At 39.9% G+C, this 27,210-nt stretch overlaps 1 long non-coding RNA gene across 5 annotated transcripts in view; it reads right to left on the bottom strand.

The window, feature by feature from the left end:
• Positions 1 to 255: 255 nt before the first annotated feature.
• Positions 256 to 27,210, bottom strand: part of LOC103009354 (uncharacterized) — a 32,774-nt gene continuing 5,819 nt past the window's right edge. Inside the window, exons 1-9 of one of the 5 annotated variants that reach the window (XR_003623724.2) lie at positions 15,166 to 22,533; positions 13,620 to 13,707; positions 11,032 to 11,128; positions 10,779 to 10,916; positions 9,546 to 9,755; positions 8,950 to 9,272; positions 8,428 to 8,559; positions 5,713 to 7,309; positions 256 to 620 (exon numbers count right to left, since the gene is read on the bottom strand). This is a non-coding gene — a long non-coding RNA (uncharacterized LOC103009354). Of the gene's footprint in view, positions 621 to 5,712; positions 7,310 to 8,427; positions 8,560 to 8,949; positions 9,273 to 9,545; positions 9,756 to 10,778; positions 10,917 to 11,031; positions 11,129 to 13,619; positions 13,708 to 15,165; positions 22,534 to 27,210 lie in introns of those variants that run through there. The other 4 variants (XR_003623727.2, XR_003623729.2, XR_003623722.2 and 1 more) reach the window with 4 other exon arrangements.

Below are 27,210 nucleotides of genomic sequence, written 5' to 3' on the forward strand. Positions count from 1 at the left end.
CCTTAAAAATATTTTTATGCACTATTCCTATCCCAGCCCTCTTCTTCAATAATTTTTTGCTTCTCATATTTTTTAAATTGGGTTTGTGCTTCTCAGTATTCCTGACCAAAGCAACTGAAGCTAGAAAAAAAAAAAAAGAGACCTCAAATACTTACCCAAACTGGGTAATTAAGATAATTTTTTTAAAAAAATTGAGGTAACTAGTGTGGTTAGGAAGGGACAGTGAGGTAGAACTTGTTACATCGAAATACAAAGTTTTCAAAACAGTACATTTTTATTTGACATTAAACAACAAACTCCCCAATTTGTCTCAGTTGTGACATACAGACAGCTCTAGATTGCTTTTTTGCTGGTCACCCATGCTGAACAAGACTTTTCAATCTTCAAAACAACCATGGCTCAGAGATTCTGCGTTTCACATCAGTTCACAAGTCCAAGTGTGTCTTCCATTCATTGGAGCATTTTGTCATAGATTCCCTTTGAGGTAGAAGGATAAAGATGAAGCCATTTCCTTTTTAAAAAAAGATTTGTTCACAACTTCATTTATGCCACGAAAATCAGATGATAGCATGTTCTCTTATTCTTGTTTAGCAGTAGTGGTAGTCTTGGGATGCCAGAAACTGTGAAAGGAAGGCTCTTAGTTACTTTCTCCTTTCTACTTTCCAATAATGCACCCCCCACCCCCATCTGAAGAAAGGGGAGTTACTGAATCCAGCTAATAGCACATATTAAACACCAAACATTAACATGTCAGATATACCTGATGCTTAAATTACAATGTACAAAGCAAAAACTACAAACATCACCTTCAAATCTTCTTCAAATTTGCTCCCTCCAGCAACTATCTTTTGCCATTCATCTATTTCCTTCTCCATTTACTTATGTTATTGTTGGCTTGCCATGTAAACTAAAGTTTAGATGGTTTGAAAGTATGTAAGAATTATAGTGAACAATAAAGTCCTGTTCCTTTGCAGTGAATTTTGACTTTAACTTTAAGACTACCTTATGATGGAGAGGTAACATAGATTTAATTAATAAATTCCATAATTATCTAACCCAAGGCTTAATCAATAACCATTAAACAAAAAATTGTTTCTCAAAAACTTACAGAAATGAGTGGGGACAAAGGACTTTGTCCTCATCTCAACAGTGACCAGTTACTGGAATTGCATTAAACTAAAAACAGCAATCCCCAAGTTAGATCTGGAGGTAGTAATGCTTTTAAGACCGACCCTTTTTAGAATCAGGTTTGACCTTTTCTTTCACTCTTCCTCCTATCCCACCCTCTGTGAGTGATTTAAAAAATAGAAAAGGCCAAAGCCCATTTGGGCCTAGATATAGAAGATTTTTTTTTTTTTGGTATTTTTTCCCTCCAATTTTTGCCAATTACTTCCAATTTTTATCATTCTTAAAACTTAAGCATGGTAAGTTGTTAAGCTATTTCATTCACTGCATTATTTAATTATAATAAGTCTTTTCTTAAGCAGGTTTTGCTGGTAAAAAGGAAACGATTTCTAAGTTGTAAGTTGAGAAGCTGTTGCAAAACAGAAATCATGTCTCCATCTCCAAACTTGCTAAGTACTACCAGAGGATTGTTTTTTAAAGAGATCTATTTAGGCAGTGTATATTTGTTAGAATGTAAAAGGTAAAGAATTGAAAATAGACAAAACCTGTGTGTTTCAAAACCAATTGTGGCTTAAGTATGAGTGGTTCCCCAAAGCTGGTACCAATGAGACTGAGGTTTGTACCAATGAGACTGAGGTTTGGGAATCAGTTGTTTCTCATCCCTCTTTCTGCCCACCAACAGTCACAGCCATTTTTCATGAGGGATGGGTTAGGAAAACTGAAGTGTTTATTATAAGGAAGGTTCCTGCAACTTAAGGAGCAAGCTCAGTAGAAACCCTTGCTTATTGTAGTGGCCAGAGTGGTAGAAGAAATATGGAGTAGGAATTAAACCACACATTATTATTGAGGAACTAAGCCATACCCCTAACCAGAAAACAGGCCAAAAGGCAAGTTTTAAAAGTTCTCTGGGTAGGTACTCATTTTTTCATGTCTCTGGGGCCAACTGAGAACCTAGCTAAGGAGCTTATACACAATAGGCACTCAAACATACTTGTAGAGTGAATGAATAAATGAAAAAAATGAATGAACAGTAACCTCTCCTCTTATATTCCAGTTTCCAAGCCAAGCAAGTGTCTTTCAGTCAAGATCTGAAATAGAATAGACACTTCTATTCAATGAAGAGTTTCACTCCATTTCTTGTTTTTTTTAATTGCGTCTCCAAGTGCTTTTTGTACCAGATCAATTTCATTTAGCATCACCTTCTTCAATGTTTGTATGAATGAATAACTAAAAAGCTCTCTTATTCCTACTCTACAAAACATGCCAAAGAGGTGATCTAATTAATCATTCCATCTCAGTGTCTTAATATCACAGCTGCTCAATGAAGTTTTTTCAACTAATGAAAGAACTGCAGTCTCTTATTAAATTTGCTCTTGTGTTTCCTCCATAAGCTAGTTAGATTAAAGTATATTTTGGTCTAGGTCTTTTAAATCTCTTCATTCTCCTCAGTAGAACAGTATTTCATTCAAGTGAATAATTTACAAAATATGGAAAATTTAGGAAGAATCTTTTTTCTTAAGTGGCTTCCTGACTCTATGCCAGGCCAATGAGCAAATACTTTTAAAACTAGTTGTTTCATCTTAATTCTCATCTTAAACCATTTAACTATAATAAAAGCAGAATGTTAAAGAATTAAAGGACAAACCCTAAGGCCTTTTATCAGTCTTCTGGCTTCAATCTAGGTCAATGAGCAGTGACATTGGGACTTTCTAGAGCCAGGAAAAATGTCTTCATTTAATATTGAAAGAACCATATCTGGTTGTTTTTTTTTTTCCTATTTTTTCAATCTCCAAGACAAGTCAATAGGTTTTCTGGACCAGACTTAATCAACTAATTCATCCAGAGAACAGGAACTCAAGTATTTACTCAAAAATCAAAGGTGTTTCTGGATCTTCAGCTATGATCTGTGATCTATCTAATGCCCTTTAGACTAGGCCCATTTCACTTCTGTTATGTTCAGGACCTAGAATGATGTATTCCACATAAAAGATGCTCTGTTAATCAAATTAATCTAAAAGCCAACCTGAGCCATTTTTTACTCCTTTAATGTCTCTAAGCCAGGCCAGGTTAGATCTAATTCACCTCCATCCTCAGCATTTAAAAGACCAATGGAGAACCATAACACCTTGTTTTTAAAAAAAAAAAAAATCCCCATTTCTTTGGTCAGGCCAGGGAGCAAGTAGCCTTCTGGTATAGATTTTATCTTTCCACCTAGCTCAGCATTCAGCATACTGCCTTGCACAATTCCATTTTGCCCATGTTTTTAAATTTCATCAAATAGGCTTGGCAGTGGTTAAGTAACTTTCAGTCTGGGTTCCCACACCTATTACCGCATTTCCTCCTGTGACCATCTGATAAGGATAAAATCATTTTTATATCCTAGGGCATGTGCAGTTCTGAGCCTCATAGAAAGGAATCAGTAATCATTCATTAAGGCAACAGTTAATTCCTTATATCTGTATAGAACAGTAGGCTTTGTAAAATTTACACACAGATCTCTGTTGCAGGTTCAATAATAATGACAATGAATTTTTGCAACCCCAGTTGCTATCTCTGGGAATAAGAGAGAGCAGGTAATCAATGTTCATTCAGCAGATATGGCTTATATATTTATATATACCAGTTTAAGACTTACAAATTAATTTTAAACATTACCTTCTGCTGCCCAGAACACAATAAAGAGGGACTATCTTCACATCCCTGATGCTTATCAAGGAGACTGGCACATAATAGATAATTATTATCCAGTCTTGCATTCATCAAACATCTAATGCTTCACATATAAAAATGTTCAATAGTTAACAATCCTTCCTCAAATTTTTTGACTTTTTTTCATGGTATAATAACTGTGATATAATTTTGTAAACCTAGTACTAGGCACACCAAATGAAAAAATCAATAGTTACATTTATATGGTGCTTTAGAGTTCATAAAATGCTAACATTGCCTTATTCTCAGCTTTAGGCACAATAAAATGATAAATTTGTATGTTTCTTTATGCCTATAACAGTGAGTTCATAGTAGGCAACTGATATTAATAATCCATTCATTTAACAAGCATTTAAACCCTCAGTTTGTATAACTATACTACCTTTCTCATATGGGTCAAGCACACAATGAGAATTTTGTAGAGACCATGCCTGTCTCACATAAGTTTTGTTCACATAGAAAACATCTAATGTCTTATATTTATACAGCACTTTATAGTTAGAAAGCTCAATCTCATTCATTACATTTTCCTGCTACCAGGGAAAATATACTGGTAATAATTTGATATCACCAGTAAAGTCTTTATTGATTAAAATAAGCAACATCTAATTCTTACATTTAAATAGTATAGGACATAAACCTCCCTCTTATTACTTGGGAGCATTATCTTGGATTTCATAGTACCTGAAACAATAGCTGGTACGTATAAGCCACTTAATACTTATTCATTCATTCATAAACATATAGCCCATTGGTATTTATACAGTGCTTTAGTACAAAGCACTTTAATATGTACTGCCTATCTAAAATTTTTAATTGTTCTATAATGAGAACAATTTTTTCCCTTTGACATCTGTAGTGGCTAGCATGGTATCTGGCACATTATAAGTGATCACAATAGCTTAAATCCCTTGTATTTCCAGTGTATTTTATAGTTTAAAAGCAGTTTTTATGTTTTCTCTTCTGCGACTTGGAATACTGTATTTTTACTCAAAATCACCATAGCCACAGAAACACAATGGCCAGAAATACATGAATTATTCATTTATCAAACACTTAATTCCTAATATCTATACAGTATTACATACTTTTGACAAAGCACTTTATTCATGCTTCTTTTATTCCTTGTATCTACAGTGCCTAGATTGTATATACTATGTAATCAATGTTCATTCATCAACTCTGAAACTTGTAAGTCTTTAAAGTGCTTTATAGTTTACAACTCACATTCACATATTTTTCTTCAGATCACCTAGATATAATCATAATCATTGCATCTTTAATGTCTAACACAGGGACAGGCACACAGAAGGAAATTAATATTGTTCAGCACACAGTCCCCGGCAATTACATCAGGGGTGATAAACTGTGGCCCACAGACCAAATTCACTTGCTTTTTTAAAAAAAAGCAACAGAGACCAAATGGCCCGTAAAGCCTACAATATTTACCATCTGACCCTTTCAGAAAGGGTGTGATGACCCTGATTTACATAATGCTTCACAACTGACAGTGCATTTTCAAATGTTAGCTGTGCATGGATGCCAATACACCATTAATGAGAATGCCTTGCTTTTTTTCTGTGTATTACAGTGCTTTCATATATATTCTCAATCATTAAAATTATCTTTCCTCATGGTAAGAGGAAAAAAATCAAGGAAAGGATTAAACCTCCTAAATATTCCCAACTTCTCTCACCTTTATGCCTAGAGGTAGGTATTAAACCCAGGGGCAGGATTGGTACAGTTTACCACATTATTAGGCCACTACTATGAGCAGGGAGTTCAGGCTGCCTCCTTGGGGCCTCACTCTTTCCCAGGCCCAATCCTCCTTTTTCATAACTATCAGTAGGAACCCCAAACCTCAGGAATCCTGCTCACCCAAGCTCAAAGAAGTAATATGTTGCTGGCTGGTGCTTCTCAGCAAGCTGGCACATCTGTGTATTTCTTGTCTAGTTCTTCTCATTGGCCTGGAGCATCTCTTCACATTTTCTCTAGATAGCCTGGCACTTTTTTTCCACTCAGTAACCTGATGCTTTCGTTCTCTCATCAGCCTAGAGCTTCCGAGGAAAGAGGGGACTGAAATATAATGTCACCTATGTGTTCCTCTCAAGTGGAGAGGAGGTGAAGAGAAATGGAACTTTGCAAAACACCAAAAACTTAATAAATGGCTTAAAACTGTGATAAAATCTGGCTTAAGACTGGCCCAGGCATAATATTACTGATCTAAAGGTATGTTTCTTTAAAGTAGCAGCAACATCAAAAAGGACATCTCAAAAGAAGTGGGTTTAAACGGAGATATGAGAACAGGAAAGGGAGAACTGAAAATGTCCAAGCGTAGGGAGGAGAACAATAGAAAAGAGCTGCGGTTTAGGGTTCTCATCTTGGAATTTCCTTTGGTCTTGGGGCTTCTATCCTTCCTGGATTCTGGGTCATGGGCCTCCAGCTTCCCGCCTAATTTAGTCTGGAGATATCTGTCTCTCTTGGGCCTTCTGTCTGTATAGACAGGCTTGAGTCCTGGGTCTTTATGTGTGCTTGGGCCCTTCCATTTTTGGGTCATAGGTCTTCAAGCCAAGGCTTTTCATCCCATCCTGGGTCTTTGGCCTTCTGTCTCACCGAGACTTGAGTCTTCCGTCCAACTCCAGTCTAGACCCTTGGGCCTTTTATGGGTCTTGGATCATCTCACGGGCAGCCTGGCATAAGGAACAGCTCTTCAATGCTTATATTTTGATAGCTGACACTCTGTACCTATTAGGAAGGGGTTAGGAGGCCCCTTTGTTACAAACACACACACACACAAAAGCATGCACACACACATGCACAAAAAATATGCAAGGAGAGAGGACTGCATGAAATCGAAGTGGGGGAGACATAGACTCAAGAAGAGACTGAAATACTCAAAGGTAAGTAGAAAGGCAAAAGCAGAGAAGAAATAAGAGAACACAGAGATGAATGCTGACATGGAAAATCACAAAGAACAAAGAGACACTGGGGCACACAAAGCAGGAAAAGAAGAGAAAATGGCCCAAGAGAGGCAGAAAGAATATGTAGAAAACAGCAATGCAAGATAAAGAGTAGAAACAGCAGAAGGGTGGCCAGTATCAGAAAAGGTGAAATGTCAAGCCAACAAGGGGAGGGGGTGACAAACAGTTCACAAAGAGAAAAAGAAGAGAGGTAGGCATAGCAAGAAATGAGCAAAAGGCACACAGCATGTGACTCAAGAGACACAAAGAGAAGAGCAGTGAAAGAAAAGCCAGATCTAGGAGAGCAAGGAGAATCAGTAACAAAATGAAAAAAACTAGAGAGAGACATCTAAGACAAGACACAGACCACTCTTGGGTACAAAAAAGAAAATGAGACAAAGATATACAGAGAAGAAACTAGTAAGAGAATCATGGAAATGGGTAAGACACACTTTAGTTAGAGAAGAAAGACCAAAGACATTCAAGGAAGAAATAGATAAGCAAACAAATACACACTTATGAGTTTAAAAGATAAGCAAAGGCAGACATTCAGTGGAAGAGGGTAAGAAATAGAAGAGACAAAATACAGTGAGGAGCATGGTAGGCACAAGAAGCATCACAAAGAGAAGACAACAAAAGAAAACAAAAAAGTTCATTAATAATTGCAATAATCTATTATTAGTGCCAACACTATTTATATTACCACTAACAATAATAATTATAATAACAGTATAATAACAACAACGATCACCACCAACACAAATACTCTTCTACTTAAACTTTTAACTTAGGAATTTCTTTACATAGGACCAAACCACACCAACTCTGTGCCACTAGATGGTATTAGTGGTCACTTGTATTGTGTCAAATGAACTTATGAAACTTCTTAGGTTACCTTTAACCTACCATGTGCTAGGCACTGTACTAAGCTCTTTATATACATGATTTCATTTAACCTTCACAAACAGACAAGTCTAATCAGAATCTAAATTGCCAAAGGCTGTTCACCTAATGAGTGGCAGAGGATTTAAACACAATATGTGCCTCTTAACATTCTGTTACAACTGTTTCCTAGAATTTCCAGGAGAGCCAAACGAGGTGCCACAGATGAGTGAATATTATAATAAAGGGCCCTTAGAGAGCACCTAGTTAACCCTCTCATTTTATATCTTCACCTTTCCCCATCCCTTATAAAACTGACTTGATTTTCACACCCTTCACAATCATAATGGCAGCTTCAGGGACTGGGTTTTCCTTAACACTAAACCTTAACCATAGATTCTCTCACAAGAAGAGGTGAGAAAGGCCCACTCTTTCAGCAAAAAACAAAAACTTTTTTGGTTTAAGTTTCTATATGTTTAGGCCTCTAAGGGTGGCAAAAGATTTATGCAGTGAAGATAAAGAACAGACAAGGTAAAACTAAATTACCCTGGGACACAACTGGTAGACAGACTATATCATCTTTGAGTTGCTTCAGGGAAACCAATTAATAAATAGATTACTGGTCATCCTCCCATTTCACATTCAGCTCCCCTTCCACATTAGATCACCATACCCCATCCCACACAAACCTCCAACAAACAGCTATTAGCTCTAAAGTGATCCTCACATGATTACGCCACCACCAACTTACTTCATTCTGCTATTCTAAAATTCTAGAGTGCCAGGCATGTTGATCTTCCTTTGGTGTGTTCAAATGTCTTGCTCTTTGCACTGCTTCTGGGAAAGATAATGATTGGACAGATATGAAGGGAACAATCAGGAGCTACAAAAAATGAGAAGGAAACCATGTAAATGCCATAAAGAAGTATTAACTGAGTACTGTGCTAGAGTTATGCGAAGATTCAAATTAATGAGCTATAGAAACTGTCTCTACGGAGCTTAGAAAAGTATAAAGTTGAAGCTTTTATGTCTTTAGAGATAAAACTAACACAACTGCCTCATTCAACAGAATAGGAAACTATGGCATAAATAGGAAAATGTCTTGCCTAATAACACTTGGTGAGCCACTGGAAACACCACCATCAATCACAGCCTTATTCCTTTAGTTGGATAGTAATCTGTACAAAGCCTGTACAATCAGGACTTACTACACTGAACAGTTACCTCTATCTCCCAACCTACATCCCCCTAACCACCCTCTCTCATCACTGACCTAGAATACGCAGGGTGCTAGTTCTTTAGATCCAGCCTGACGATAGATAACTTTGTGCCACTTCTAGTCACATTCCCACTCATAGTTGTGAAGCTTCTGTCAATTAGCAGGCACAGCATAAAAAGACACAACTCTGTTTTATCTTCTCAAACAGCTTGTTTTTTGTTTTGTCCAACAGCTATCCCAAGGCATCTTGAAGTATGTAAATGATTGGTAAAGTTCTCCAACAGGGCCTCAAGGGAGACTTTGGAGACCAGAGGGTCCAGAATGATGATCTGCCCATGATCAATGTCACAGATGTGGCAGTTGTTGTCCATGTTCTCCTAAAAGAAAGAAAATTTAGCTGAAAGCCTCTACCACATACTAAAGTCCCACCCTAAACACCCTAACTCATACAGCCTGCTATTCTCTTCACATCATCATTTTCACCCATATCACACCCAGTTGCTTCCCAGGTTAATTAGGAAGCAGTTTTTACCAAAGCAGACATAGTTGACAATGATGAAAATAATCTAAATGGAAAGCTAAGTGCAATGTATACTGAAAAAAAAGAAATTAAAGACTATTTATTATGCTTTTAGGGACAGCTTACCCACCTCTGGATGTGTGGTGGTTGTCTTGAGATTTCATCTTCCTAACTGGGCCCAGGAAAGAATCTTGGTAGAACCTCCTGGCCTAGGATTGTTGCTCAGTGATAGTGAGCTTTTCCCTTGGAGGATCCTCATGCCCCATCTCCACCTAGGGATCGTCAAAGGGAATGGGTCATTAACACTGTAAAGCAACAAGCCTATTCTTCTGAGGAAGATCTGGAGAAGAGATAAAAAGAAAAATAAATTACTTAAATGCAGTACACTGGGAAAGTCTGTCCCAATGAGTAACTAGAGGTTAAATTAAACTATGTCTACCATTTTCTTCAGATGGATTGAGTACTGGAGATTTAGAACTATGTAGAACTCTATTTTCTAGCTACCAGTCTAACAACATGCAAATTCTTCTACTCATTCAAGCTCCATTCCTTGTACTTCCCCTCATCTCCAAGAGCAATTTAGAGCTGAATAATTACCAAAATTCCCATATTGTGTTTTAGTCGCCAGTCTCCACTGATGAACAATCCTCTAGAGAGTGTGGATTTTTAATGTCCTGGTATTCTCATAAAATACAATGGAGGTCAAGAAATTAAGGGTCTGAAAATAATAAAAGGAGAAGCTAAAGCTTTCTCAACCAAGAGAGCCATCAAGACACTTTAGAAAAGCTCCAATGTGGTCTGACTGTATGAGTTCTGTAAGAATTCTTCTTCACATTGCCTCAGGCTTCTTTTATAGAGTATTATCTATCTTAAGAACTGAGCAATCTATCTCAACCAAAGTGCCTCTCTCTCATCTAGTTTTGTAGCATTCCCCTCTTTTAATTCGTGTATTAAGTAGTAAGATGCTGGAGCATTGCCAAGGTAAACAGAACTGTTTTCTACTCAGTCTACATGGTACATTTCTTGAACAGCTTATATAAATGAGGCACCACCAAAGTGCCAGGATATTCAGAAAAATCAAGAATGGCTACAGGTGTATGAAACCCCAGTTATTACAACAACTAAGCAAATCTATGCAAAAGGAAAAACAAGGTACAGAAGGCTAGGGGTCCAATAAGTAGCTTACACAGGCCCTTGGGTCTCTGTTATTCTACCCTTATGCCCAAAAAGAAAAAAAAGAAAAAAACTGTGTAGAAATTGATGAAAATTGGTCCATGTTCTGTTTTAAAAAGGAGAAGTGCAGGAAGTTAAAGCCCTTAAACCCAAAGACAGAATTCACACAATAATAAGCTCCTTACACTACCTTTTTCTCCAGGGAGCCGGCAAGCCATCCTCTTAGATTGGTTGGAGCTTATCCAGATTCTCAAAAGGAAAGACCTGTTGAATGTAGAGCTTCTTAAAGCTGCTTGCAGTTCCTCAGGTCTCACATGCTCAGAATGTCCTTGAGAAGAAAGACAGGGCTCAGTATGATACCAAAACTGCTGAGGAAACCTCAACAACAATCAAAAAAAACAAAACAAAACAAACAAACAAAAAAGCCATTAAGAAGCATTAACCTGAAGCATTAGATATAGGTGTCTCCTGTCTCTCCTCTCTAGCCTGTTGTTTCCTTAAGGTCCTGTAATGGCAAGCACTGGCAGTGTCACAGAAGGACTAGGCAAGTATAGAAAAAGAACTAAATGAAAATATGGGTCAAACCAATAGCCACCTTAAGGGCTGACTACATTTGTGGCCTAAAGATGCTGAAAATACTTCAAGATACAAGGTAGCAGAGCAATTTCTACTACTGCCTGGAAGTACAATTGCCTTGACCATTTTTAATAATTGGCTACCTGCCCTTACTATAGGATAGGAGCTCACTGAAACAGGTCTAAGTCAGGTTTGCAATCTTGAAAGCACTTTTTATGTTATGGTATGGTGTGGAAAGCACAAGGTATGGCTTCCAGATCCCTGATCAAGAATTACCATATTATAAGGACCTTTATGTCAATATCAAACAAATCCTAGTCTGTGAAAGATCACTTATTCAACTCTATTCTCTAGATAAGATGTCCAATAAAGCCACACTGGTATTCTATGATGTTCCCAATATGAGAACAAGCTTCAAAGTCTTTTGGTAACATCCTTCCCCAACCTTACTTAACTTAAGATTAGATACTTCATTGCTAAGTAAAGACTTCTAGTTAAACATGGCAGTTCATACATATTTATACATATCTACTCTGGCTCCTTCTTGAAACTCCATTAATGATAGTTAAGTGGACAATCCATATGCAATCAAATTTACCCAGAGAATCTTAAAATTAATGAATCCAAGCTCAAATTCATTTATACACTGCTTAGTTAAGGTACCTAAAGGGAAACAACTATTCCAGTCTCTCCAGGTCTTCTGAGCCACTCTGAAGCATATTTACTGAGTATGGCTACTTTAGCATCAAAGCCCTCTAGTTTTGTTAAATTTAGCATGTCAGCTAAGTTTCATACAAATACTTGCGATCCAACTTGAGTTGGATTTTGAAAGACACCAGTGTTAAGTGCTAATTGTCTGTAGCCAAAAATATGGTAGCGGGAAAATAGTTTTCTTCCAAATGAGTCCTTAAGACTTGAGGCAGAGGAAGGCATTAACTCTGTTTAACCATACACAACTTTACTCTTTGCCATCAGAGCTTATAAGGTTTGGGGGAACAGTTAGTTAAGTTCAGATATCAGTTTCCTTCTCTTCAAGCTGGTAAAAAATTTTCCCAGGATGCTTTCACATATAATATTTTAGCAGCCACCACAGATCAACTTTTAATTCTTTACTTCAAGTCACAAACTCCCATCCAGGTGTACATTTGATGATCAGGGCCCAGCTACTCTGAAAAGAAATTATATCATAGCAGCCCTGGGTCTTAAGATCTTCTGTAATTTAGGGAGGTGGTTAGAGAAATGTATAGATAAGCTACAGAAAGATAGTAGAAAAGCTCAAGGGGGATATAGGAAAAGACACAAAACCAGGGTCAGAAAACTCTCTCCAATCCTATATATTAAGGTTCTATAAGGAGGAAAATCAGAAATCACAATAAACATTTAGAGAAATGCCAAAAAAATGTAAGTGCTTCCTTTCTTGATCCTTTGAAAATTATAAAATGTAATTTTCAGGGGTTGAGGTATTTAATTCAAGTCCCTGTCTTAATTCATCAGCAGTCCTTGACACTGAAGTTGAGATGGATGGTGATTTGATCCAAAGTCAGAGCCAGGACCAAAAGCTGTGTTCTTATTCCCGGTTCAGAACTTTTTCATAATTTTGCCAGCATCTCACTCCTTCTGCCCCCAAACCCATGAAAAAGAATAGTGATTCACTCCATCCAAGAAAACAAGTGCGTCATTAAAATGCATTTGTAGGGCTTCCCTGGTGGCGCAGTGGTTGAGAATCTGCCTGCTAATGCAGGGGACACGGGTTCGAGCCCTGGCCTGGGAAGATCCCACATGCCGCAGAGCGGCTGGGCCCGTGAGCCACAACTGCTGAGCCTGCGCGTCTGGAGCCTGTGCTCCGCAACGAGAGAGGCCCGCGCATCGCGATGAAGAGTGGCCCCCGCTTGCCACAACTGGAGAAAGCCCTCGCACAGAAACGAAGACCCAACACAGCCAAAATCAATCAATCAATCAATCAATCAATCAAACATACGCATCTGATTCAAGATCCTCATTAAAAAAAAAAAAAAATGCATTTGTAAAAAGCAAGGAATACTGGAGTAGTGCCTGTAAGCCCTCAGCATACACAGCTCCTGACCCAACTGATCAAGGTGCTCCCTAGGCACACCTTGCATTTTCCCCTTGCTATCACTTTGCTTAGTAAGAGTGTTTTTCCCCCACTCTTCTTCCTCTATGCCCCACAGAATTTCCCAAACTTTTTACGGTACTCATCAAATTGCCCAACACCATAATGATTTGTTCATTTCTGCATCCTCCATGAGATAGCAAATTCCTGGACAGGAACTATGTCTTTGGTTTTACTATTTATTCCAGTGCCTGGTCCAATAAATATTTGTTGCACAACGATTATCTCAAGTTTGAAGATGCCCACATTCCCAGAGCATCCCTTTCTACAACTGCTAGAGATTTTATTTCAAGCAATGAACTGAAATACAACTCCAAGATTAACCTTTGGCTGCTGTCTAGGGCAGGCTTCAATCCACCTAAAATCGATCCATCCTTCCTCTTGAGTGGGGGTACCAGCTCAGAATTCATCCCTTTAAAACAAATTCCAATAAATATAGTTGTATATTAGTATTGAATGATAATTTGATTAACAGCAATAACAGATTTCATAAGCATAGACCAGTGTTTCTCAAATTGGGGTGATGAGATCCCTGGGGGTTTATGGATATATTCTCATGGATCCCCAAGTTCTACATAAATTATTTAAAAAATTATATATCTTTGACAAAGATATCTTGAAATTGGAAAACATGTTTATATTGCAAATAACTTTAAGTCAGTGTTCCTCAAAACACATATTCTTTAGGATCTCAAAAAAAAAATTGTTTCTTTAAAAGGTGTTGAATCCTGACAAGTTATTTCAGTTTGAGAAACAATTGCAAAGACCATGTTTCCAAGAAGGCTCAGGACCATCCGTATATTACCTCCAGTCGGTCAGACAAATAATGTCTTTAGGCATTGGCAGGGGGGAAAACAAGCTGTGAGGAAATACGGATATGAATTAAAATGGGCAGTAAGAGAAGCCCAGCTCATTAATATGATTCTTCTTGCTCCTGCTGGGATACATGTATATGCACAAAAAAATGCTTAAAATTTGATGTTAATATTTTTCAGCTGGATCTTTGTGTTTGTTTAACATCAAAGAGTCTAAGCTTTTTCGCTTACCAAAGTATCTGTTGAAAAAGGCGAGGGGGAAGAACATTATATCAACTTCATCATAAAGTAGACGAGGTCATGGTTTTCTTATAAAACATACTTCTCCATTGCCCTCTTGCCAAACAGGTTCCACAAATATCTCAAACTAAAAAGACATTGCTACTCTCATCTGTTCTTGGGCAGAGATCTAACATATCAGATTTATACTCCCAATCCCTAGAGCTTGAAAAGCATAAGCTTCAAACAATTAACCATCAACAATTTGTCAGCCTTGGCATATAGCCAAACACACTGGCTAGACCTTATCTCTAATCACTTTCCATGCCTCCAAAAGAGGTAAAACCCAAATGACATTAAAATAAACCAATTGTACTACCCAGATGGCTGCAATATTAATCACGTCCTGGACCAAAGACAAAAAGTTAACCCACCTCCTTTAAGTTTATCCTATTAACTTCAAACCCTAGTGTGCTCCCTTTTTAAAGCTCTATAACTTATAATTCACACAAGACAGCACTTGATTATCATATCCTAGCGTTATTTCAAGTGTGCTTATATTAGCTCCTTTAACAAGACAACCATCTTGGGGATGAGATTATATAGGACTATATCATTTCTACCCCTCACTTCAGTGTAACCGAGCATAGGGCCAGATACACAATACTAACTCTGTAATTTTGTTTGTTAACTCATATGGTGATATATAAATTGCAGATGAGGTAGAAACATGGAAGGAGACTTATAGGACCCTCTGACTTTTCTATGAGTAGCATCTAAAAGAAAGAAAACAGAACAGGGAAAAGATTACTTAATAACTACAAAATAGTACTTACAGTATTCTAAAGAGCCAGAGACTTCTTACAGCTGTCCAAGGAGCTAGTAGTGCAAACAGCACCCTGAGCTGGGCGAATCTTTTGACATCCTTCTCAGAGAAGAGTATCCTTTCTCAGTGATTACAAAGAACTGCTGTAGTGATAACTAGTTATTTGCTCCAGCAGTTCCATATTAAATACTTCTATGCCACCAAACACCCTGTACACTAGAGCTGGAATATTATTCATTTTTACCAGGCAGCTATCTCACTGTTGAAATTTATATCTGAAAGAATGATTAGATCTTGGCTTATTTTTCTTTTCATATAAAATGGGGAAACTGGTTCCATCATTTCTAAGTCCTCACTTCAGTGTGGTGCTTTAGGCTACTTTAAATTAGCAGAATTAAACAGGGGGCATTTTATGTAATAGATTAATCAAATAAATTGATCTATGGTTTTCAAAAGCACCTCAGCATATGTTCTCTCATTTTATCCTTTTACAGCAATCTTCTTGAAATAAGTAGGGGCTGGTTGGAGCTCCAGATGAAAAAATTTAAGGATTAGGAAGTTTAGGTAGTTTTTCTACAAGTGAAAATTGTTAAAGCCCAAACAAGGAATGGTTTGAAAATGGTGGTAGAGCCCAAAGATACTGGTCTTAAAAGTTCCACTCTAGAACTCCTTTGATCATACTAAAATATCAAAGTCACAGTGGTCTATCCACAGACCCACCACCCTTAGTAAAATGAGAGACACTGGTCATCAGGTACATGGTATAAATAGGTTTTTAGACTTCAAAATTTCAACGACCAGGTTATCAATTCTACCTTGCAATCTTCCTTACAACATAAAAAATTAACAGCAACTTTTTGGTTGTATCTTGGCAGTTGACACCATACAATGGCAATATACAAGAGGAGAGGAGAGATTCTTTGCCAGGCAATCTGCTTTGAAAGGAAGAATGCAGATAGTGCTAAACTTCCTTCCTGGGGAGACAATTTTCAATTGATACTTATGTATAATGAAAACCCAAAATAAAGGGTAGCAATCCAGTTCCCTTGGGTCTGACTTGCCTTGGGCATTTTGCCTAGTAAAGCAGTAAGAGGGGGGCAGGAATGGTTCCTGTCCCCAGAATGTGAAAATAATTGGAACTGGGATCATTAACAAATGCAGGAAAAGGAGTGAAGGCCCAGCCACCTAGTTCAGGCCTGCTTTTGGTAGTCAATGCTGCACAAATACAATGTCAAAGTGGTAGGGAGATCTGGGGCTGATGGGCTAAAAAATGGGACAATTAATACTGTGTTAATAACACCAAAGGGGTTGTGGGAGGTCAGCACTACTCAGAAGTAATGCAAAGAAGGAAGTGGAAGGGTCCATGTCTAATAGGCTGGACCAAAGAAAGTGCAACCAAGGTATTACAGAAATTCAAAATGGGCAAAACAATGACATCTGAGATTGTTAACGTTTTAAGTCCAAGAGAAAAGCATTTTGCTCAGTCAACACTTCCCAGCAACAATGCAAAAGGGGCAGGGCAGGGCAAGAGCAGGTGGGGCAAGAGAGCACAGTCTTATCTGGATACATGGACACCTGAAATTGTGAGCATTAATATTCCATAAGAAGGGTCCAAGGGCACGCAAGGGGTCTGGAGAGGGAAGATAATGGCAAGACTATGACTACTTGAAATTTGATACACTGGAGCCAATGCAAAAGGAGTGGGAGTATGGGTCGCTGTTTGATGGACAAGTTCACAGCATACTGCAGTGTTTATACTTTATTATGCCATGGGAAACTGGAGCTGGGAATGCTTGCCTAACAAAGCCAGGGAGGAAAAACCCATTGCTAATTGCCATTGTGCTCATCACAGTCCCAGTAGAAGTTTTGTGTCATTAGCAGCCCCTGCAGTAATGCAAAGGGGGTGCAAGGGGATGCTATCCTACTCTAATAAGAAGGGAGAATAGATAATTGCAAATATTCACATTATCAGTCCAGAAAAGGGGCCTTAGTCAGTACCCCTGATGTATACAGTGAGGGTAGAGGGGTCCTATCTAATGATCGTACTTTTGATATGTTATTGGTGCGTATTAATTGTCCAAGAGCTGAGGTCATGATAGTTAGCTGAGGGGATATGACATTAGTCTACTGATAAAGACAACAATTTCAATTATGTTTATTAACGGTCCACTAGAAGGGACCTTGGGGGAAAACAGTATCCCCTGCAGTATTACAAAGGAGATAAAATAGTCCTAGAAGTAACAGGGTTGTGGAAAACTGCAATTCTGCACATTAACTGTCCAAATAGAAAGGTCTTGGTGGTGGGCACAACCTACTGGAAGGCATAGGAAATGGGGGGGGGGGAGGGGATCCTTGTCTACTGCCCAAGAACCAAATGCAATTATGCACATTAACAGGCCAAGGAATGGGGATTTAGGAGTCAGCAACCCTGGTAGACTGCAAATGGAGGGCAACAGGATAAGATGAACTAAGTTGCAATTATGTACATTAATGTCGAAGGGACATGGTGTGGTCAATTAAAATCGTATACCTTGTACAAATATAAGGATCTTAGAGTAGCGGGTACTCCCTGCTAAAAGGCAAAGGGAGTGGGGAGATAGGTGTCCCCATCTAGTGTACAGGAACATGCACAAATGCAATTATGCACAATAACAAGCCATAAAAAGAGGCCTTAGTGATCAGTACCCCTGCTGTACTACAAAAGGGGTCTGAGAGGATAGGATCTTATCCATATGGCATGAGCCATGTGCAATTATGCACATTAATGCCCAAGGTGACTGGTTGTGGTCAGTTACAATTGTACACCTTGACTGTCCAAATTTAACAGTCTTGTGGATGGGGCACTTCCTGCTGGAAGGACAGGGAATGGAGAGGTGTCCTTGTCTAGTGCACAGGAACCCAGACAAATACAATAACAGGACAAGAAATGGGACCTTAGGGGTCAAAATCTTTGTGGTACTTCAAAGGAGTTTGAAGGGGAAGGATCCTAATGTAATTGTCATTACACGTATTTGAGAAAGGGGCCTTAAGTGGACAGTACCCCATGCAGTAAAGCAAAGAGAATGTGAAAAGAGTCAGGGACACAAGTTAACTCAAAGGACCATGGACAATTGTAATTACACATAGTCACAGTCCCAAAACAAGGGCTTTAAGGTAGTAAGTAACCTGTGCTTCAATAAGTGGAGTCCTGATCTAAAAAGCACAGTTGTGGACAACTGAGAATGTGTACAAGACAACTAAGATTGTGCACATTAACTGCAGTAGTGTGTAAGATCTTGAGTAGTAGGCACCTCCTGCTGGAATATAAATAGAATGGGGAGGGTCCTTACCTGGTGTACAGGTACAGGAGCAAATGTAAGTATACACATTAACAGTCCAAGAAAACGAATCTTGGCTAGTCAGAAGCCCCTGCAGTAACGTAAATGGGGCAAGGAAATGGGATCCTAATCTAACATAAGGGAGCATGGGTTACTGAAATTATGCACATTTAAACTCTAGAGGAGAAGCAGCCACAATTGATCAGGACCCCTGATGCAAAGGAGGTGAAATGGGATGGGATCCTAGTGTAATTTTGCACATTAACTGTCCAAAAGAGAAACTAGTCAGTAGTCCCTCCTATAATACTAAGAACTCAAGATATTAGCTTGTCATGAGGGCACATGCACAATGAGTCCCAAGAGAAGGACTCTGAGTCACTAACATCCCCTGATATAATACAGAAAGGGAGGGATATTAGTTTAAAGAGAGGGGCCTTGAACACTGGAATTTTGCATGTAAATACTCCCAGAAAAAGTAACGGAGGTAATTAATACATCTTCTTATAAAACAAAGAGAGTACAAGGGACTTAAGTGAAAGATATATTTGTGGTCAATTACCATGGTTCACTTTATTCTAGTACAAAGGTCTTGAGTAAAGGGCATCCACCACTGAATAAAAGGGAAATTAGTGAGGTCTTTATATACTGCAGAGGAAGAAGGACAAATGCAACTGTGCATTAACAGTGAAAAGAAGGGGCCTTGGTGTTCAGGACCCTATGCTGTAATGCTGACAGGGTGTGAGAGGATGGGATGCACCACAACAGTCCCAAGTACCCTCTGTGGTAATGCAAAGAGAGTAGAAAGGGACTGGAAATTAGACTAACAGAAAGGACTATAGTTGCAGTTAAGCATCTTAAGAGTCCCCAAAACGCTCCCATGTAATGCAAAGGGAGTAGGAGGTAACGGGATCCTAGACCAACAGAAGGGAACACAGGTGCAATTACCATCATGACAGTCCCAAATGCCCTCCCAGGTAATGTAAAGGGAGTCATGGGATCCAAAACTAACAAAAGGGACCACATCTGCATTTAAACACATTCACAGCTCCAAGTACCTTCTGTGGTAATGCAAACAAAGCTGGGGGGAATGGACCCCAGAATAAGAGAAGGGACCACAGCTGCAATTAAACACTTTAATAGTCCCAAGTGCCCTCTGCTGTAATGCAAAGGGAGTAAGAGGGCATGGGAAGTGAGACTAACAGAAGGGACCACAGATGCAATTAAGCACTTCAACAGTCCCAAATACACTCCTAGGTAATGTTAAGGGAGTTAGAGGGCATGGAATCCTAGATTAACAAAATGGATTACAGCTGCATTTAAGCACCTTTCTGTCCCAATACCAACAAGTAATACAAATGAGTAGAAAGGGATGAGATCCTAGAATTACAGAAGGGACCACAGCTAAAAACGAGCACAGTGACAGTCCCAAATATGTTCCAAAGTTACGTGAGGGAATTGGAGTGCTTGAGAAAGTACACTTAATAGATGGGACTACAGCTGTCACTAACCACTTTAAAGGTCTCATATACCTCTGCAGTCATGCAAAAGGAGATAGGTGGGAATGGGATCCTAGGTTAACATAAGGGATTGTACCTGCATTTAATAAGCACATTAACAGTCCCTTGTAGCCTCTGTGGAAACGCAAATCAAGTAGGAGGGGATGGGATCCCAGACTAACAGAATGGACAGGAGTCCAATTAAAGTAGTCCCAAGTGCCCTTTGCAGAAATGCAAGGGAGTTAGGTGGGAATGGGATCCTAGGTTTAAAAAAAAAGGACTGTACCTGCATTCAAGCACAGTAACAGTCCATTGTACACTGTGGTAATGCAACTCAAGGAGGGAAAGGGAATCTAGACCAACAGAAGGGACAGCAGCTTCAGTGAAGCCTATTAACGGTCCCAAGTACCCTTTGCAGTGATGAAAAGGGAGTTAGGTGGGAACGTACTTCAAGGTTAACATAAGGGACTGTACCTGCATTTAAGCACATTGAAAGTCCCTTGTAGCCTCTGGGATGATGCAAAGGGAGTTACATGGGAATGGAATCCCACCTTACAAAGGGACTGTAACTGCATTTAAGCACATTAACAGTCCTTTGTACCCTCTTTTATAATGCAAATTGAGTAGGAGGGCATGGGAATCTAGACCGACAGATGAGACTGTATAGGCAGGTAAACGCATTAACAGTCCCAAGTACCCTCTGCAGTCATGCAAAGGGAGTTAGGTGGGAATGGGATCATAGGTAACATAAGGGACTGTAGTGCCATTTAGGCACATTAAAAGTCCCTTGTACACTCTGTGGTAATGTAAATCAAGTAGGAGGGAATGGGATTCTAGATTAAGAGAGAAACCGTAGCTGCATTAAAGCTTGTTAACAGTCCCAATTACCATCTGCAGTCATGAAAAGGGAGTTAGGCGGGATTTCGGGGTTAACTCAAGGCACTGTACCTGCATTTAAACACATTAGCAGTCCCTGGTAGCCTCTTTGGTAATGCAAATGGAGGCAGGTGGAAATGGGATCCTTGAACTCTACCTGCACTTAAGCACCATAACAGTCCCTTGTACCCTCCGTGGTAATGTAAATCCTGTAGGAGGGGATGGGATCCTAGACTAAGAAAAGGGACTGTGGCTTCAGTAAAGCCCATTAATAGTCCCAAATACCCTCTGCAGTCATGCAAAGGGAGTTAGGTGGGAACAAGATCCTAGGTTAACATAAGGGACTGTAGCTGCATTTAAGCACTTCAACAGTACTTTGTAGCCTCTGTGGTAATGCAAAGGGAGTTAGGTGGAAATGGGATCCTGGTTATCATAAGGGACTGTACATCCATTTAAGTACATTAACCATCCCTTCTACCCTCTCTGGTAATGCAAATCAGGAAGGAAGGGAACGGATCCTAGACTAACAGAAAGGACTGTAGCTGCAATCAATCACATTTAAAGTCCCAAGTATTCTCTGCAGTCATACAAAGGGAGTTAGTTGGGGGTGGGATCCAAGATTACCATAAGGGACTATAATTGCATTTAAGCACGTTAACAGTCCCTTGTACAGTCAGTGGTAATGCAAAGGGGGTTAGTTGGGAATGGGATCCTAGGTGAAAAAATAAAGGGGACTATACCTGCATTTAAGCACATTAACAGTCCCTTGTATCCTCTGTGGTAATGTAAATCTGTAGGAGGGGATGGGAATCTAGACTAAGAGAAGGGACTGTAGTTGTGATTAAGCCCAATAACAGTCCCAAGTACCCTCTGCAGTCATGCAAAAGGAGTTAGTTGGAGATGGGACCCTAGGTTAACATAAGGGACTGTAGCTGTATTTAAGCCCGTTAACAGTCCCTTGTACAGTCTGTGGTAATACAAGTTGTGTAGGAGTGGATGGGAATCTAGACTAACAGAAGGGACTGTAGCTGTAATAAAGCCCATTAACAGTCCCAAGTACCCTCTGCAGTCATGAAAAGGGAGTTAGGTAGGAATGGGTTCCTAGGTAAAAAAAAAAAAAAAGGGGGACTGTAGCTGCATTTAAGCACATTAACAGTCCATTATACCCCCTTTGGTAATGCAAATCGAGGACAGCCTGGGAATCTAGGCTAATAGAAGGGAGGGCAGTGCAATTAAGCCCATTAACAAGTCCCATGTAGGCTCTGCATTAATGGAAAGGGAGTTAGGTGGGAATGGGATCCTAGGTAAACATAAGGGACTGTAGTTGCATTTAAGCACATTAATAGTTATACAGTTTGTGGTAATGCAAACTGTGTAAGAGAGGATGGGAATGTACACTAACAGAAGGGAATGCAGCTGCAGTAAGCTCGTTAACAGTCCCAAGTACCTTCTGCAGTCAGGAAAGGGAGTTAGGTGGAAATGGAATCTTAGGTTACATAAGGGACTGTAGCTCCATTTAAGCACATAAACAATCCATTGTACTCCCTTTGGTAATGCAGATTGAGTAGGAGGGCATGGGAATCTGGACTAACAGAAGGGGCTGTAGCTCTAATTGAGCCCATTAACAGTCCCAAGTACCCTCTGCAGTCATGAAAAGAGAGTGAGGTGGGAATGGAATCCTAGGTTAAAAGCGGGGGGGGGGGGGGGGGGGGGGGGGGTTTACTTGCATTTAAAAGCACATTAACAGTCCCTGGTGTCCTCTTTGGTAATCTAAAGGGAATTAGGAGGTAATTAGCTCTAATGGGATCCTAGGCTAAGATAAGGGACAGTAGTAAATTAAGCCCATTAGCAAGTTCTATGTAGGCTCTGCAGTAATGAAGAGGGAGATAGTTGGGGATGGGATCCTAGGTTAATATAAGTGACTGTAGCTGCTTTTAAGCACACTAACAGTCCCTTGTACCCTCTGTGGTAATGCAAAGGGAGTTAGGTGAGAATAGGATCCTACCTAAAAAAAGCAACTGTTTCTACATTTAAGCATATTAACAGTCTCTTGTATCCTCTTTGGTAACCTAAAAGGAATTAGGTAGGGATGGGATCCTAGACTAACGGAAGGGACAGTAGTGCAACTAAGGCCATTAACAAGTCCTATGTAGGCTCTGCAGTAATGGATGGGAGATAATTAGGGATGGGATTCTAGGTTAAGACAGGGGACTGTAGCTGCATTTAAGCCCATTAAAAGTCCCAAGTTCCTTCTGCAGTCATTAAAAGGGAGTTAGGTGGGAATAGGGTCCTAGATAAACATAAGGGACTGTAGTTGCTTTTAAGCACAGTAACAATCCCTTGTAACCTCTGTGGTAGTGCAAGGCAGTTAGGTGGGAATGGGATCATAGGTAAACATAAGAGACTGTAGATACATTTAAGCACAGTAACAGTCTCTCGTATACTCTGGGGTAATGCAAACTGAGTAGGAGGGATGGGATTCTAGACGAACAGAAAGGACAGCAGTGCAATTAAGCCCATTAGCAAGTCCATGTGGGCTCTGCAGTAATGAAAAGGGAGTTAGGTGGCAATGGGATCCTAGATTAACATAAAGGACTGTAGCTCCATTTAAGTACATTAGCAGTCCCTGTACTCTCTGTGTTAATGCAAATGGAGTAGGATGGAACAGATTCTAGACTAACAGAAGGGACTGTACCTGCAACAAAGGCCATTAACAGTCCCAAGTACTCTCTGCAATCACGAAAAGGGAGTTAGGTGGGGATGGGATCCTAGGTAATTGCATTTAAGCACATTAACGTTCCCTTGTATCCCCTTTGGTAATGCAAATGGAGTAGGAGGGCATGGGAATCTCAAATAACAGAAGGGATTATGGCTCTATTGAGCCCATTAACTCCCCCAAGTACCCTCTGCAGTCATTCAAAGAGCGTTAAATGGGAATGGGATCATAGGTAAACATGAGAGACTGTAGATGCATTTAAGGATGTTAACAGTCTCTACACTCTGGGGTAATGCAAATCAAGTAAGAGGGGTGGGCTCCTAGACTAATAGGAGGGACAGCAGTGCAATCAAGCCCATTAACAAGTCCCATATAGGCTCTGCATTAATGAAAAGGGAGTTAGGTGGGAATGGGATCCTAGGTTAACATAAGGGACTACAGCTTCATTTAAGCACATTAACAGTCCCAGTTACCCTATGTGGTAATGCAAATCCAGTAAGAAGGAAACTGATTCTAGATTAACAGAAGGGACTGTAGCTGCAGTAAAGCCCATTAACAGTCCCAAGTACCCTCTGCAGTCATTAAAAGGGAGTCAGGCTGGAATAGGGTCCTAGATAAACATAAGGGACTGTAGCTGCTTTTAAGCACAGTAACAGTCCCTTGTACCCTCTGTGGTAGTGCAAGGGAGTTAGGTGGGAATGGGATCATAGGTAAACACAAGAGACTGTAGATGCATTTAAGCACAGTAACAGTCTCTTGTACACTCTGGGATAATGCAAATTGAGTAGGTGGGATGGACTCCTAGATTAACAGAAGGGACAGCAGTGCCATTAAGCCCATTAACAAGTCCATGTAGGCTCTGCAGTAATGAAAAGGGAGTTAGGTGGCAATGGGATCCTAGATTAACATAAAGGACTGTAGCTCTATTTAAGCACATTAGCAGTCCTTTGTACCTTCTGTGTTAATGTAAATCGTGTAGGAGTGAATGGGAATCTAGACTAACAGAAGGGACTGTAGCTGCAATAAAGCCCATTAACAGTCCCAAGTACCCTCTGCAGTCATTCAAAGAGCTTTAAATGGAAATGGGATCATAGGTAAACATGAGAGACTGTAGATGCATTTAAGGATGTTAACAGTCTCTACACTCTGGGGTAATGCAAATCAAGTAAGAGGGGTGGGCTCCTAGACTAATAGGAGGGACAGCAGTGCAATCAAGCCCATTAACAAGTCCCATATAGGCTCTGCATTAATGAAAAGGGAGTTAGGTGGGAAAGGGATCCTAGGTTAACATAAGGGACTACAGCTTCATTTAAGCACATTAACAGTCCCAGTTACCCTATGTGGTAATGCAAATCCAGTAAGAAGGAAACTGATTCTAGATTAACAGAAGGGACTGTAGCTGCAGTAAAGCCCATTAACAGTCCCAAGTACCCTCTGCAGTCATTAAAAGGGAGTCAGGCTGGAATAGGGTCCTAGATAAACATAAGGGACTGTAGCTGCTTTTAAGCACAGTAACAGTCCCTTGTACCCTCTGTGGTAGTGCAAGGGAGTTAGGTGGGAATGGGATCATAGGTAAACACAAGAGACTGTAGATGCATTTAAGCACAGTAACAGTCTCTTGTACACTCTGGGATAATGCAAATTGAGTAGGTGGGATGGACTCCTAGATTAACAGAAGGGACAGCAGTGCCATTAAGCCCATTAACAAGTCCATGTAGGCTCTGCAGTAATGAAAAGGGAGTTAGGTGGCAATGGGATCCTAGATTAACATAAAGGACTGTAGCTCTATTTAAGCACATTAGCAGTCCTTTGTACCTTCTGTGTTAATGTAAATCGTGTAGGAGTGAATGGGAATCTAGACTAACAGAAGGGACTGTAGCTGCAATAAAGCCCATTAACAGTCCCAAGTACCCTCTGCAGTCATTCAAAGAGCTTTAAATGGAAATGGGATCATAGGTAAACATGAGAGACTGTAGATGCATTTAAGGATGTTAACAGTCTCTACACTCTGGGGTAATGCAAATCAAGTAAGAGGGGTGGGCTCCTAGACTAATAGGAGGGACAGCAGTGCAATCAAGCCCATTAACAAGTCCCATATAGGCTCTGCATTAAAGAAAAGGGAGTTAGGTGGGAAAGGGATCCTAGGTTAACATAAGGGACTACAGCTTCATTTAAGCACATTAACAGTCCCAGTTACCCTATGTGGTAATGCAAATCCAGTAAGAAGGAAACTGATTCTAGATTAACAGAAGGGACTGTAGCTGCAGTAAAGCCCATTAACAGTCCCAAGTACCCTCTGCAGTCATTAAAAGAGAGTCAGGCTGGAATAGGGTCCTAGATAAACATAAGGGACTGTAGCTGCTTTTAAGCACAGTAACAGTCCCTTGTACCCTCTGTGGTAGTGCAAGGGAGTTAGGTGGGAATGGGATCATAGGTAAACACAAGAGACTGTAGATGCATTTAAGCACAGTAACAGTCTCTTGTACACTCTGGGATAATGCAAATTGAGTAGGTGGGATGGACTCCTAGATTAACAGAAGGGACAGCAGTGCCATTAAGCCCATTAACAAGTCCATGTAGGCTCTGCAGTAATGAAAAGGGAGTTAGGTGGCAATGGGATCCTAGATTAACATAAAGGACTGTAGCTCTATTTAAGCACATTAGCAGTCCTTTGTACCTTCTGTGTTAATGTAAATCGTGTAGGAGTGAATGGGAATCTAGACTAACAGAAGGGACTGTAGCTGCAATAAAGCCCATTAACAGTCCCAAGTACCCTCTGCAGTCATTCAAAGAGCTTTAAATGGAAATGGGATCATAGGTAAACATGAGAGACTGTAGATGCATTTAAGGATGTTAACAGTCTCTACACTCTGGGGTAATGCAAATCAAGTAAGAGGGGTGGGCTCCTAGACTAATAGGAGGGACAGCAGTGCAATCAAGCCCATTAACAAGTCCCATATAGGCTCTGCATTAATGAAAAGGGAGTTAGGTGGGAAAGGGATCCTAGGTTAACATAAGGGACTACAGCTTCATTTAAGCACATTAACAGTCCCAGTTACCCTATGTGGTAATGCAAATCCAGTAAGAAGGAAACTGATTCTAGATTAACAGAAGGGACTGTAGCTGCAGTAAAGCCCATTAACAGTCCCAAGTACCCTCTGCAGTCATTAAAAGGGAGTCAGGCTGGAATAGGGTCCTAGATAAACATAAGGGACTGTAGCTGCTTTTAAGCACAGTAACAGTCCCTTGTACCCTCTGTGGTAGTGCAAGGGAGTTAGGTGGGAATGGGATCATAGGTAAACACAAGAGACTGTAGATGCATTTAAGCACAGTAACAGTCTCTTGTACACTCTGGGATAATGCAAATTGAGTAGGTGGGATGGACTCCTAGATTAACAGAAGGGACAGCAGTGCCATTAAGCCCATTAACAAGTCCATGTAGGCTCTGCAGTAATGAAAAGGGAGTTAGGTGGCAATGGGATCCTAGATTAACATAAAGGACTGTAGCTCTATTTAAGCACATTAGCAGTCCTTTGTACCTTCTGTGTTAATGTAAATCGTGTAGGAGTGAATGGGAATCTAGACTAACAGAAGGGACTGTAGCTGCAATAAAGCCCATTAACAGTCCCAAGTACCCTCTGCAGTCATTC

Source organism: Balaenoptera acutorostrata, chromosome X (assembly GCF_949987535.1).
Source record: "Balaenoptera acutorostrata chromosome X, mBalAcu1.1, whole genome shotgun sequence".
NCBI classification, from domain to species: Eukaryota; Metazoa; Chordata; class Mammalia; order Artiodactyla; family Balaenopteridae; genus Balaenoptera; species Balaenoptera acutorostrata.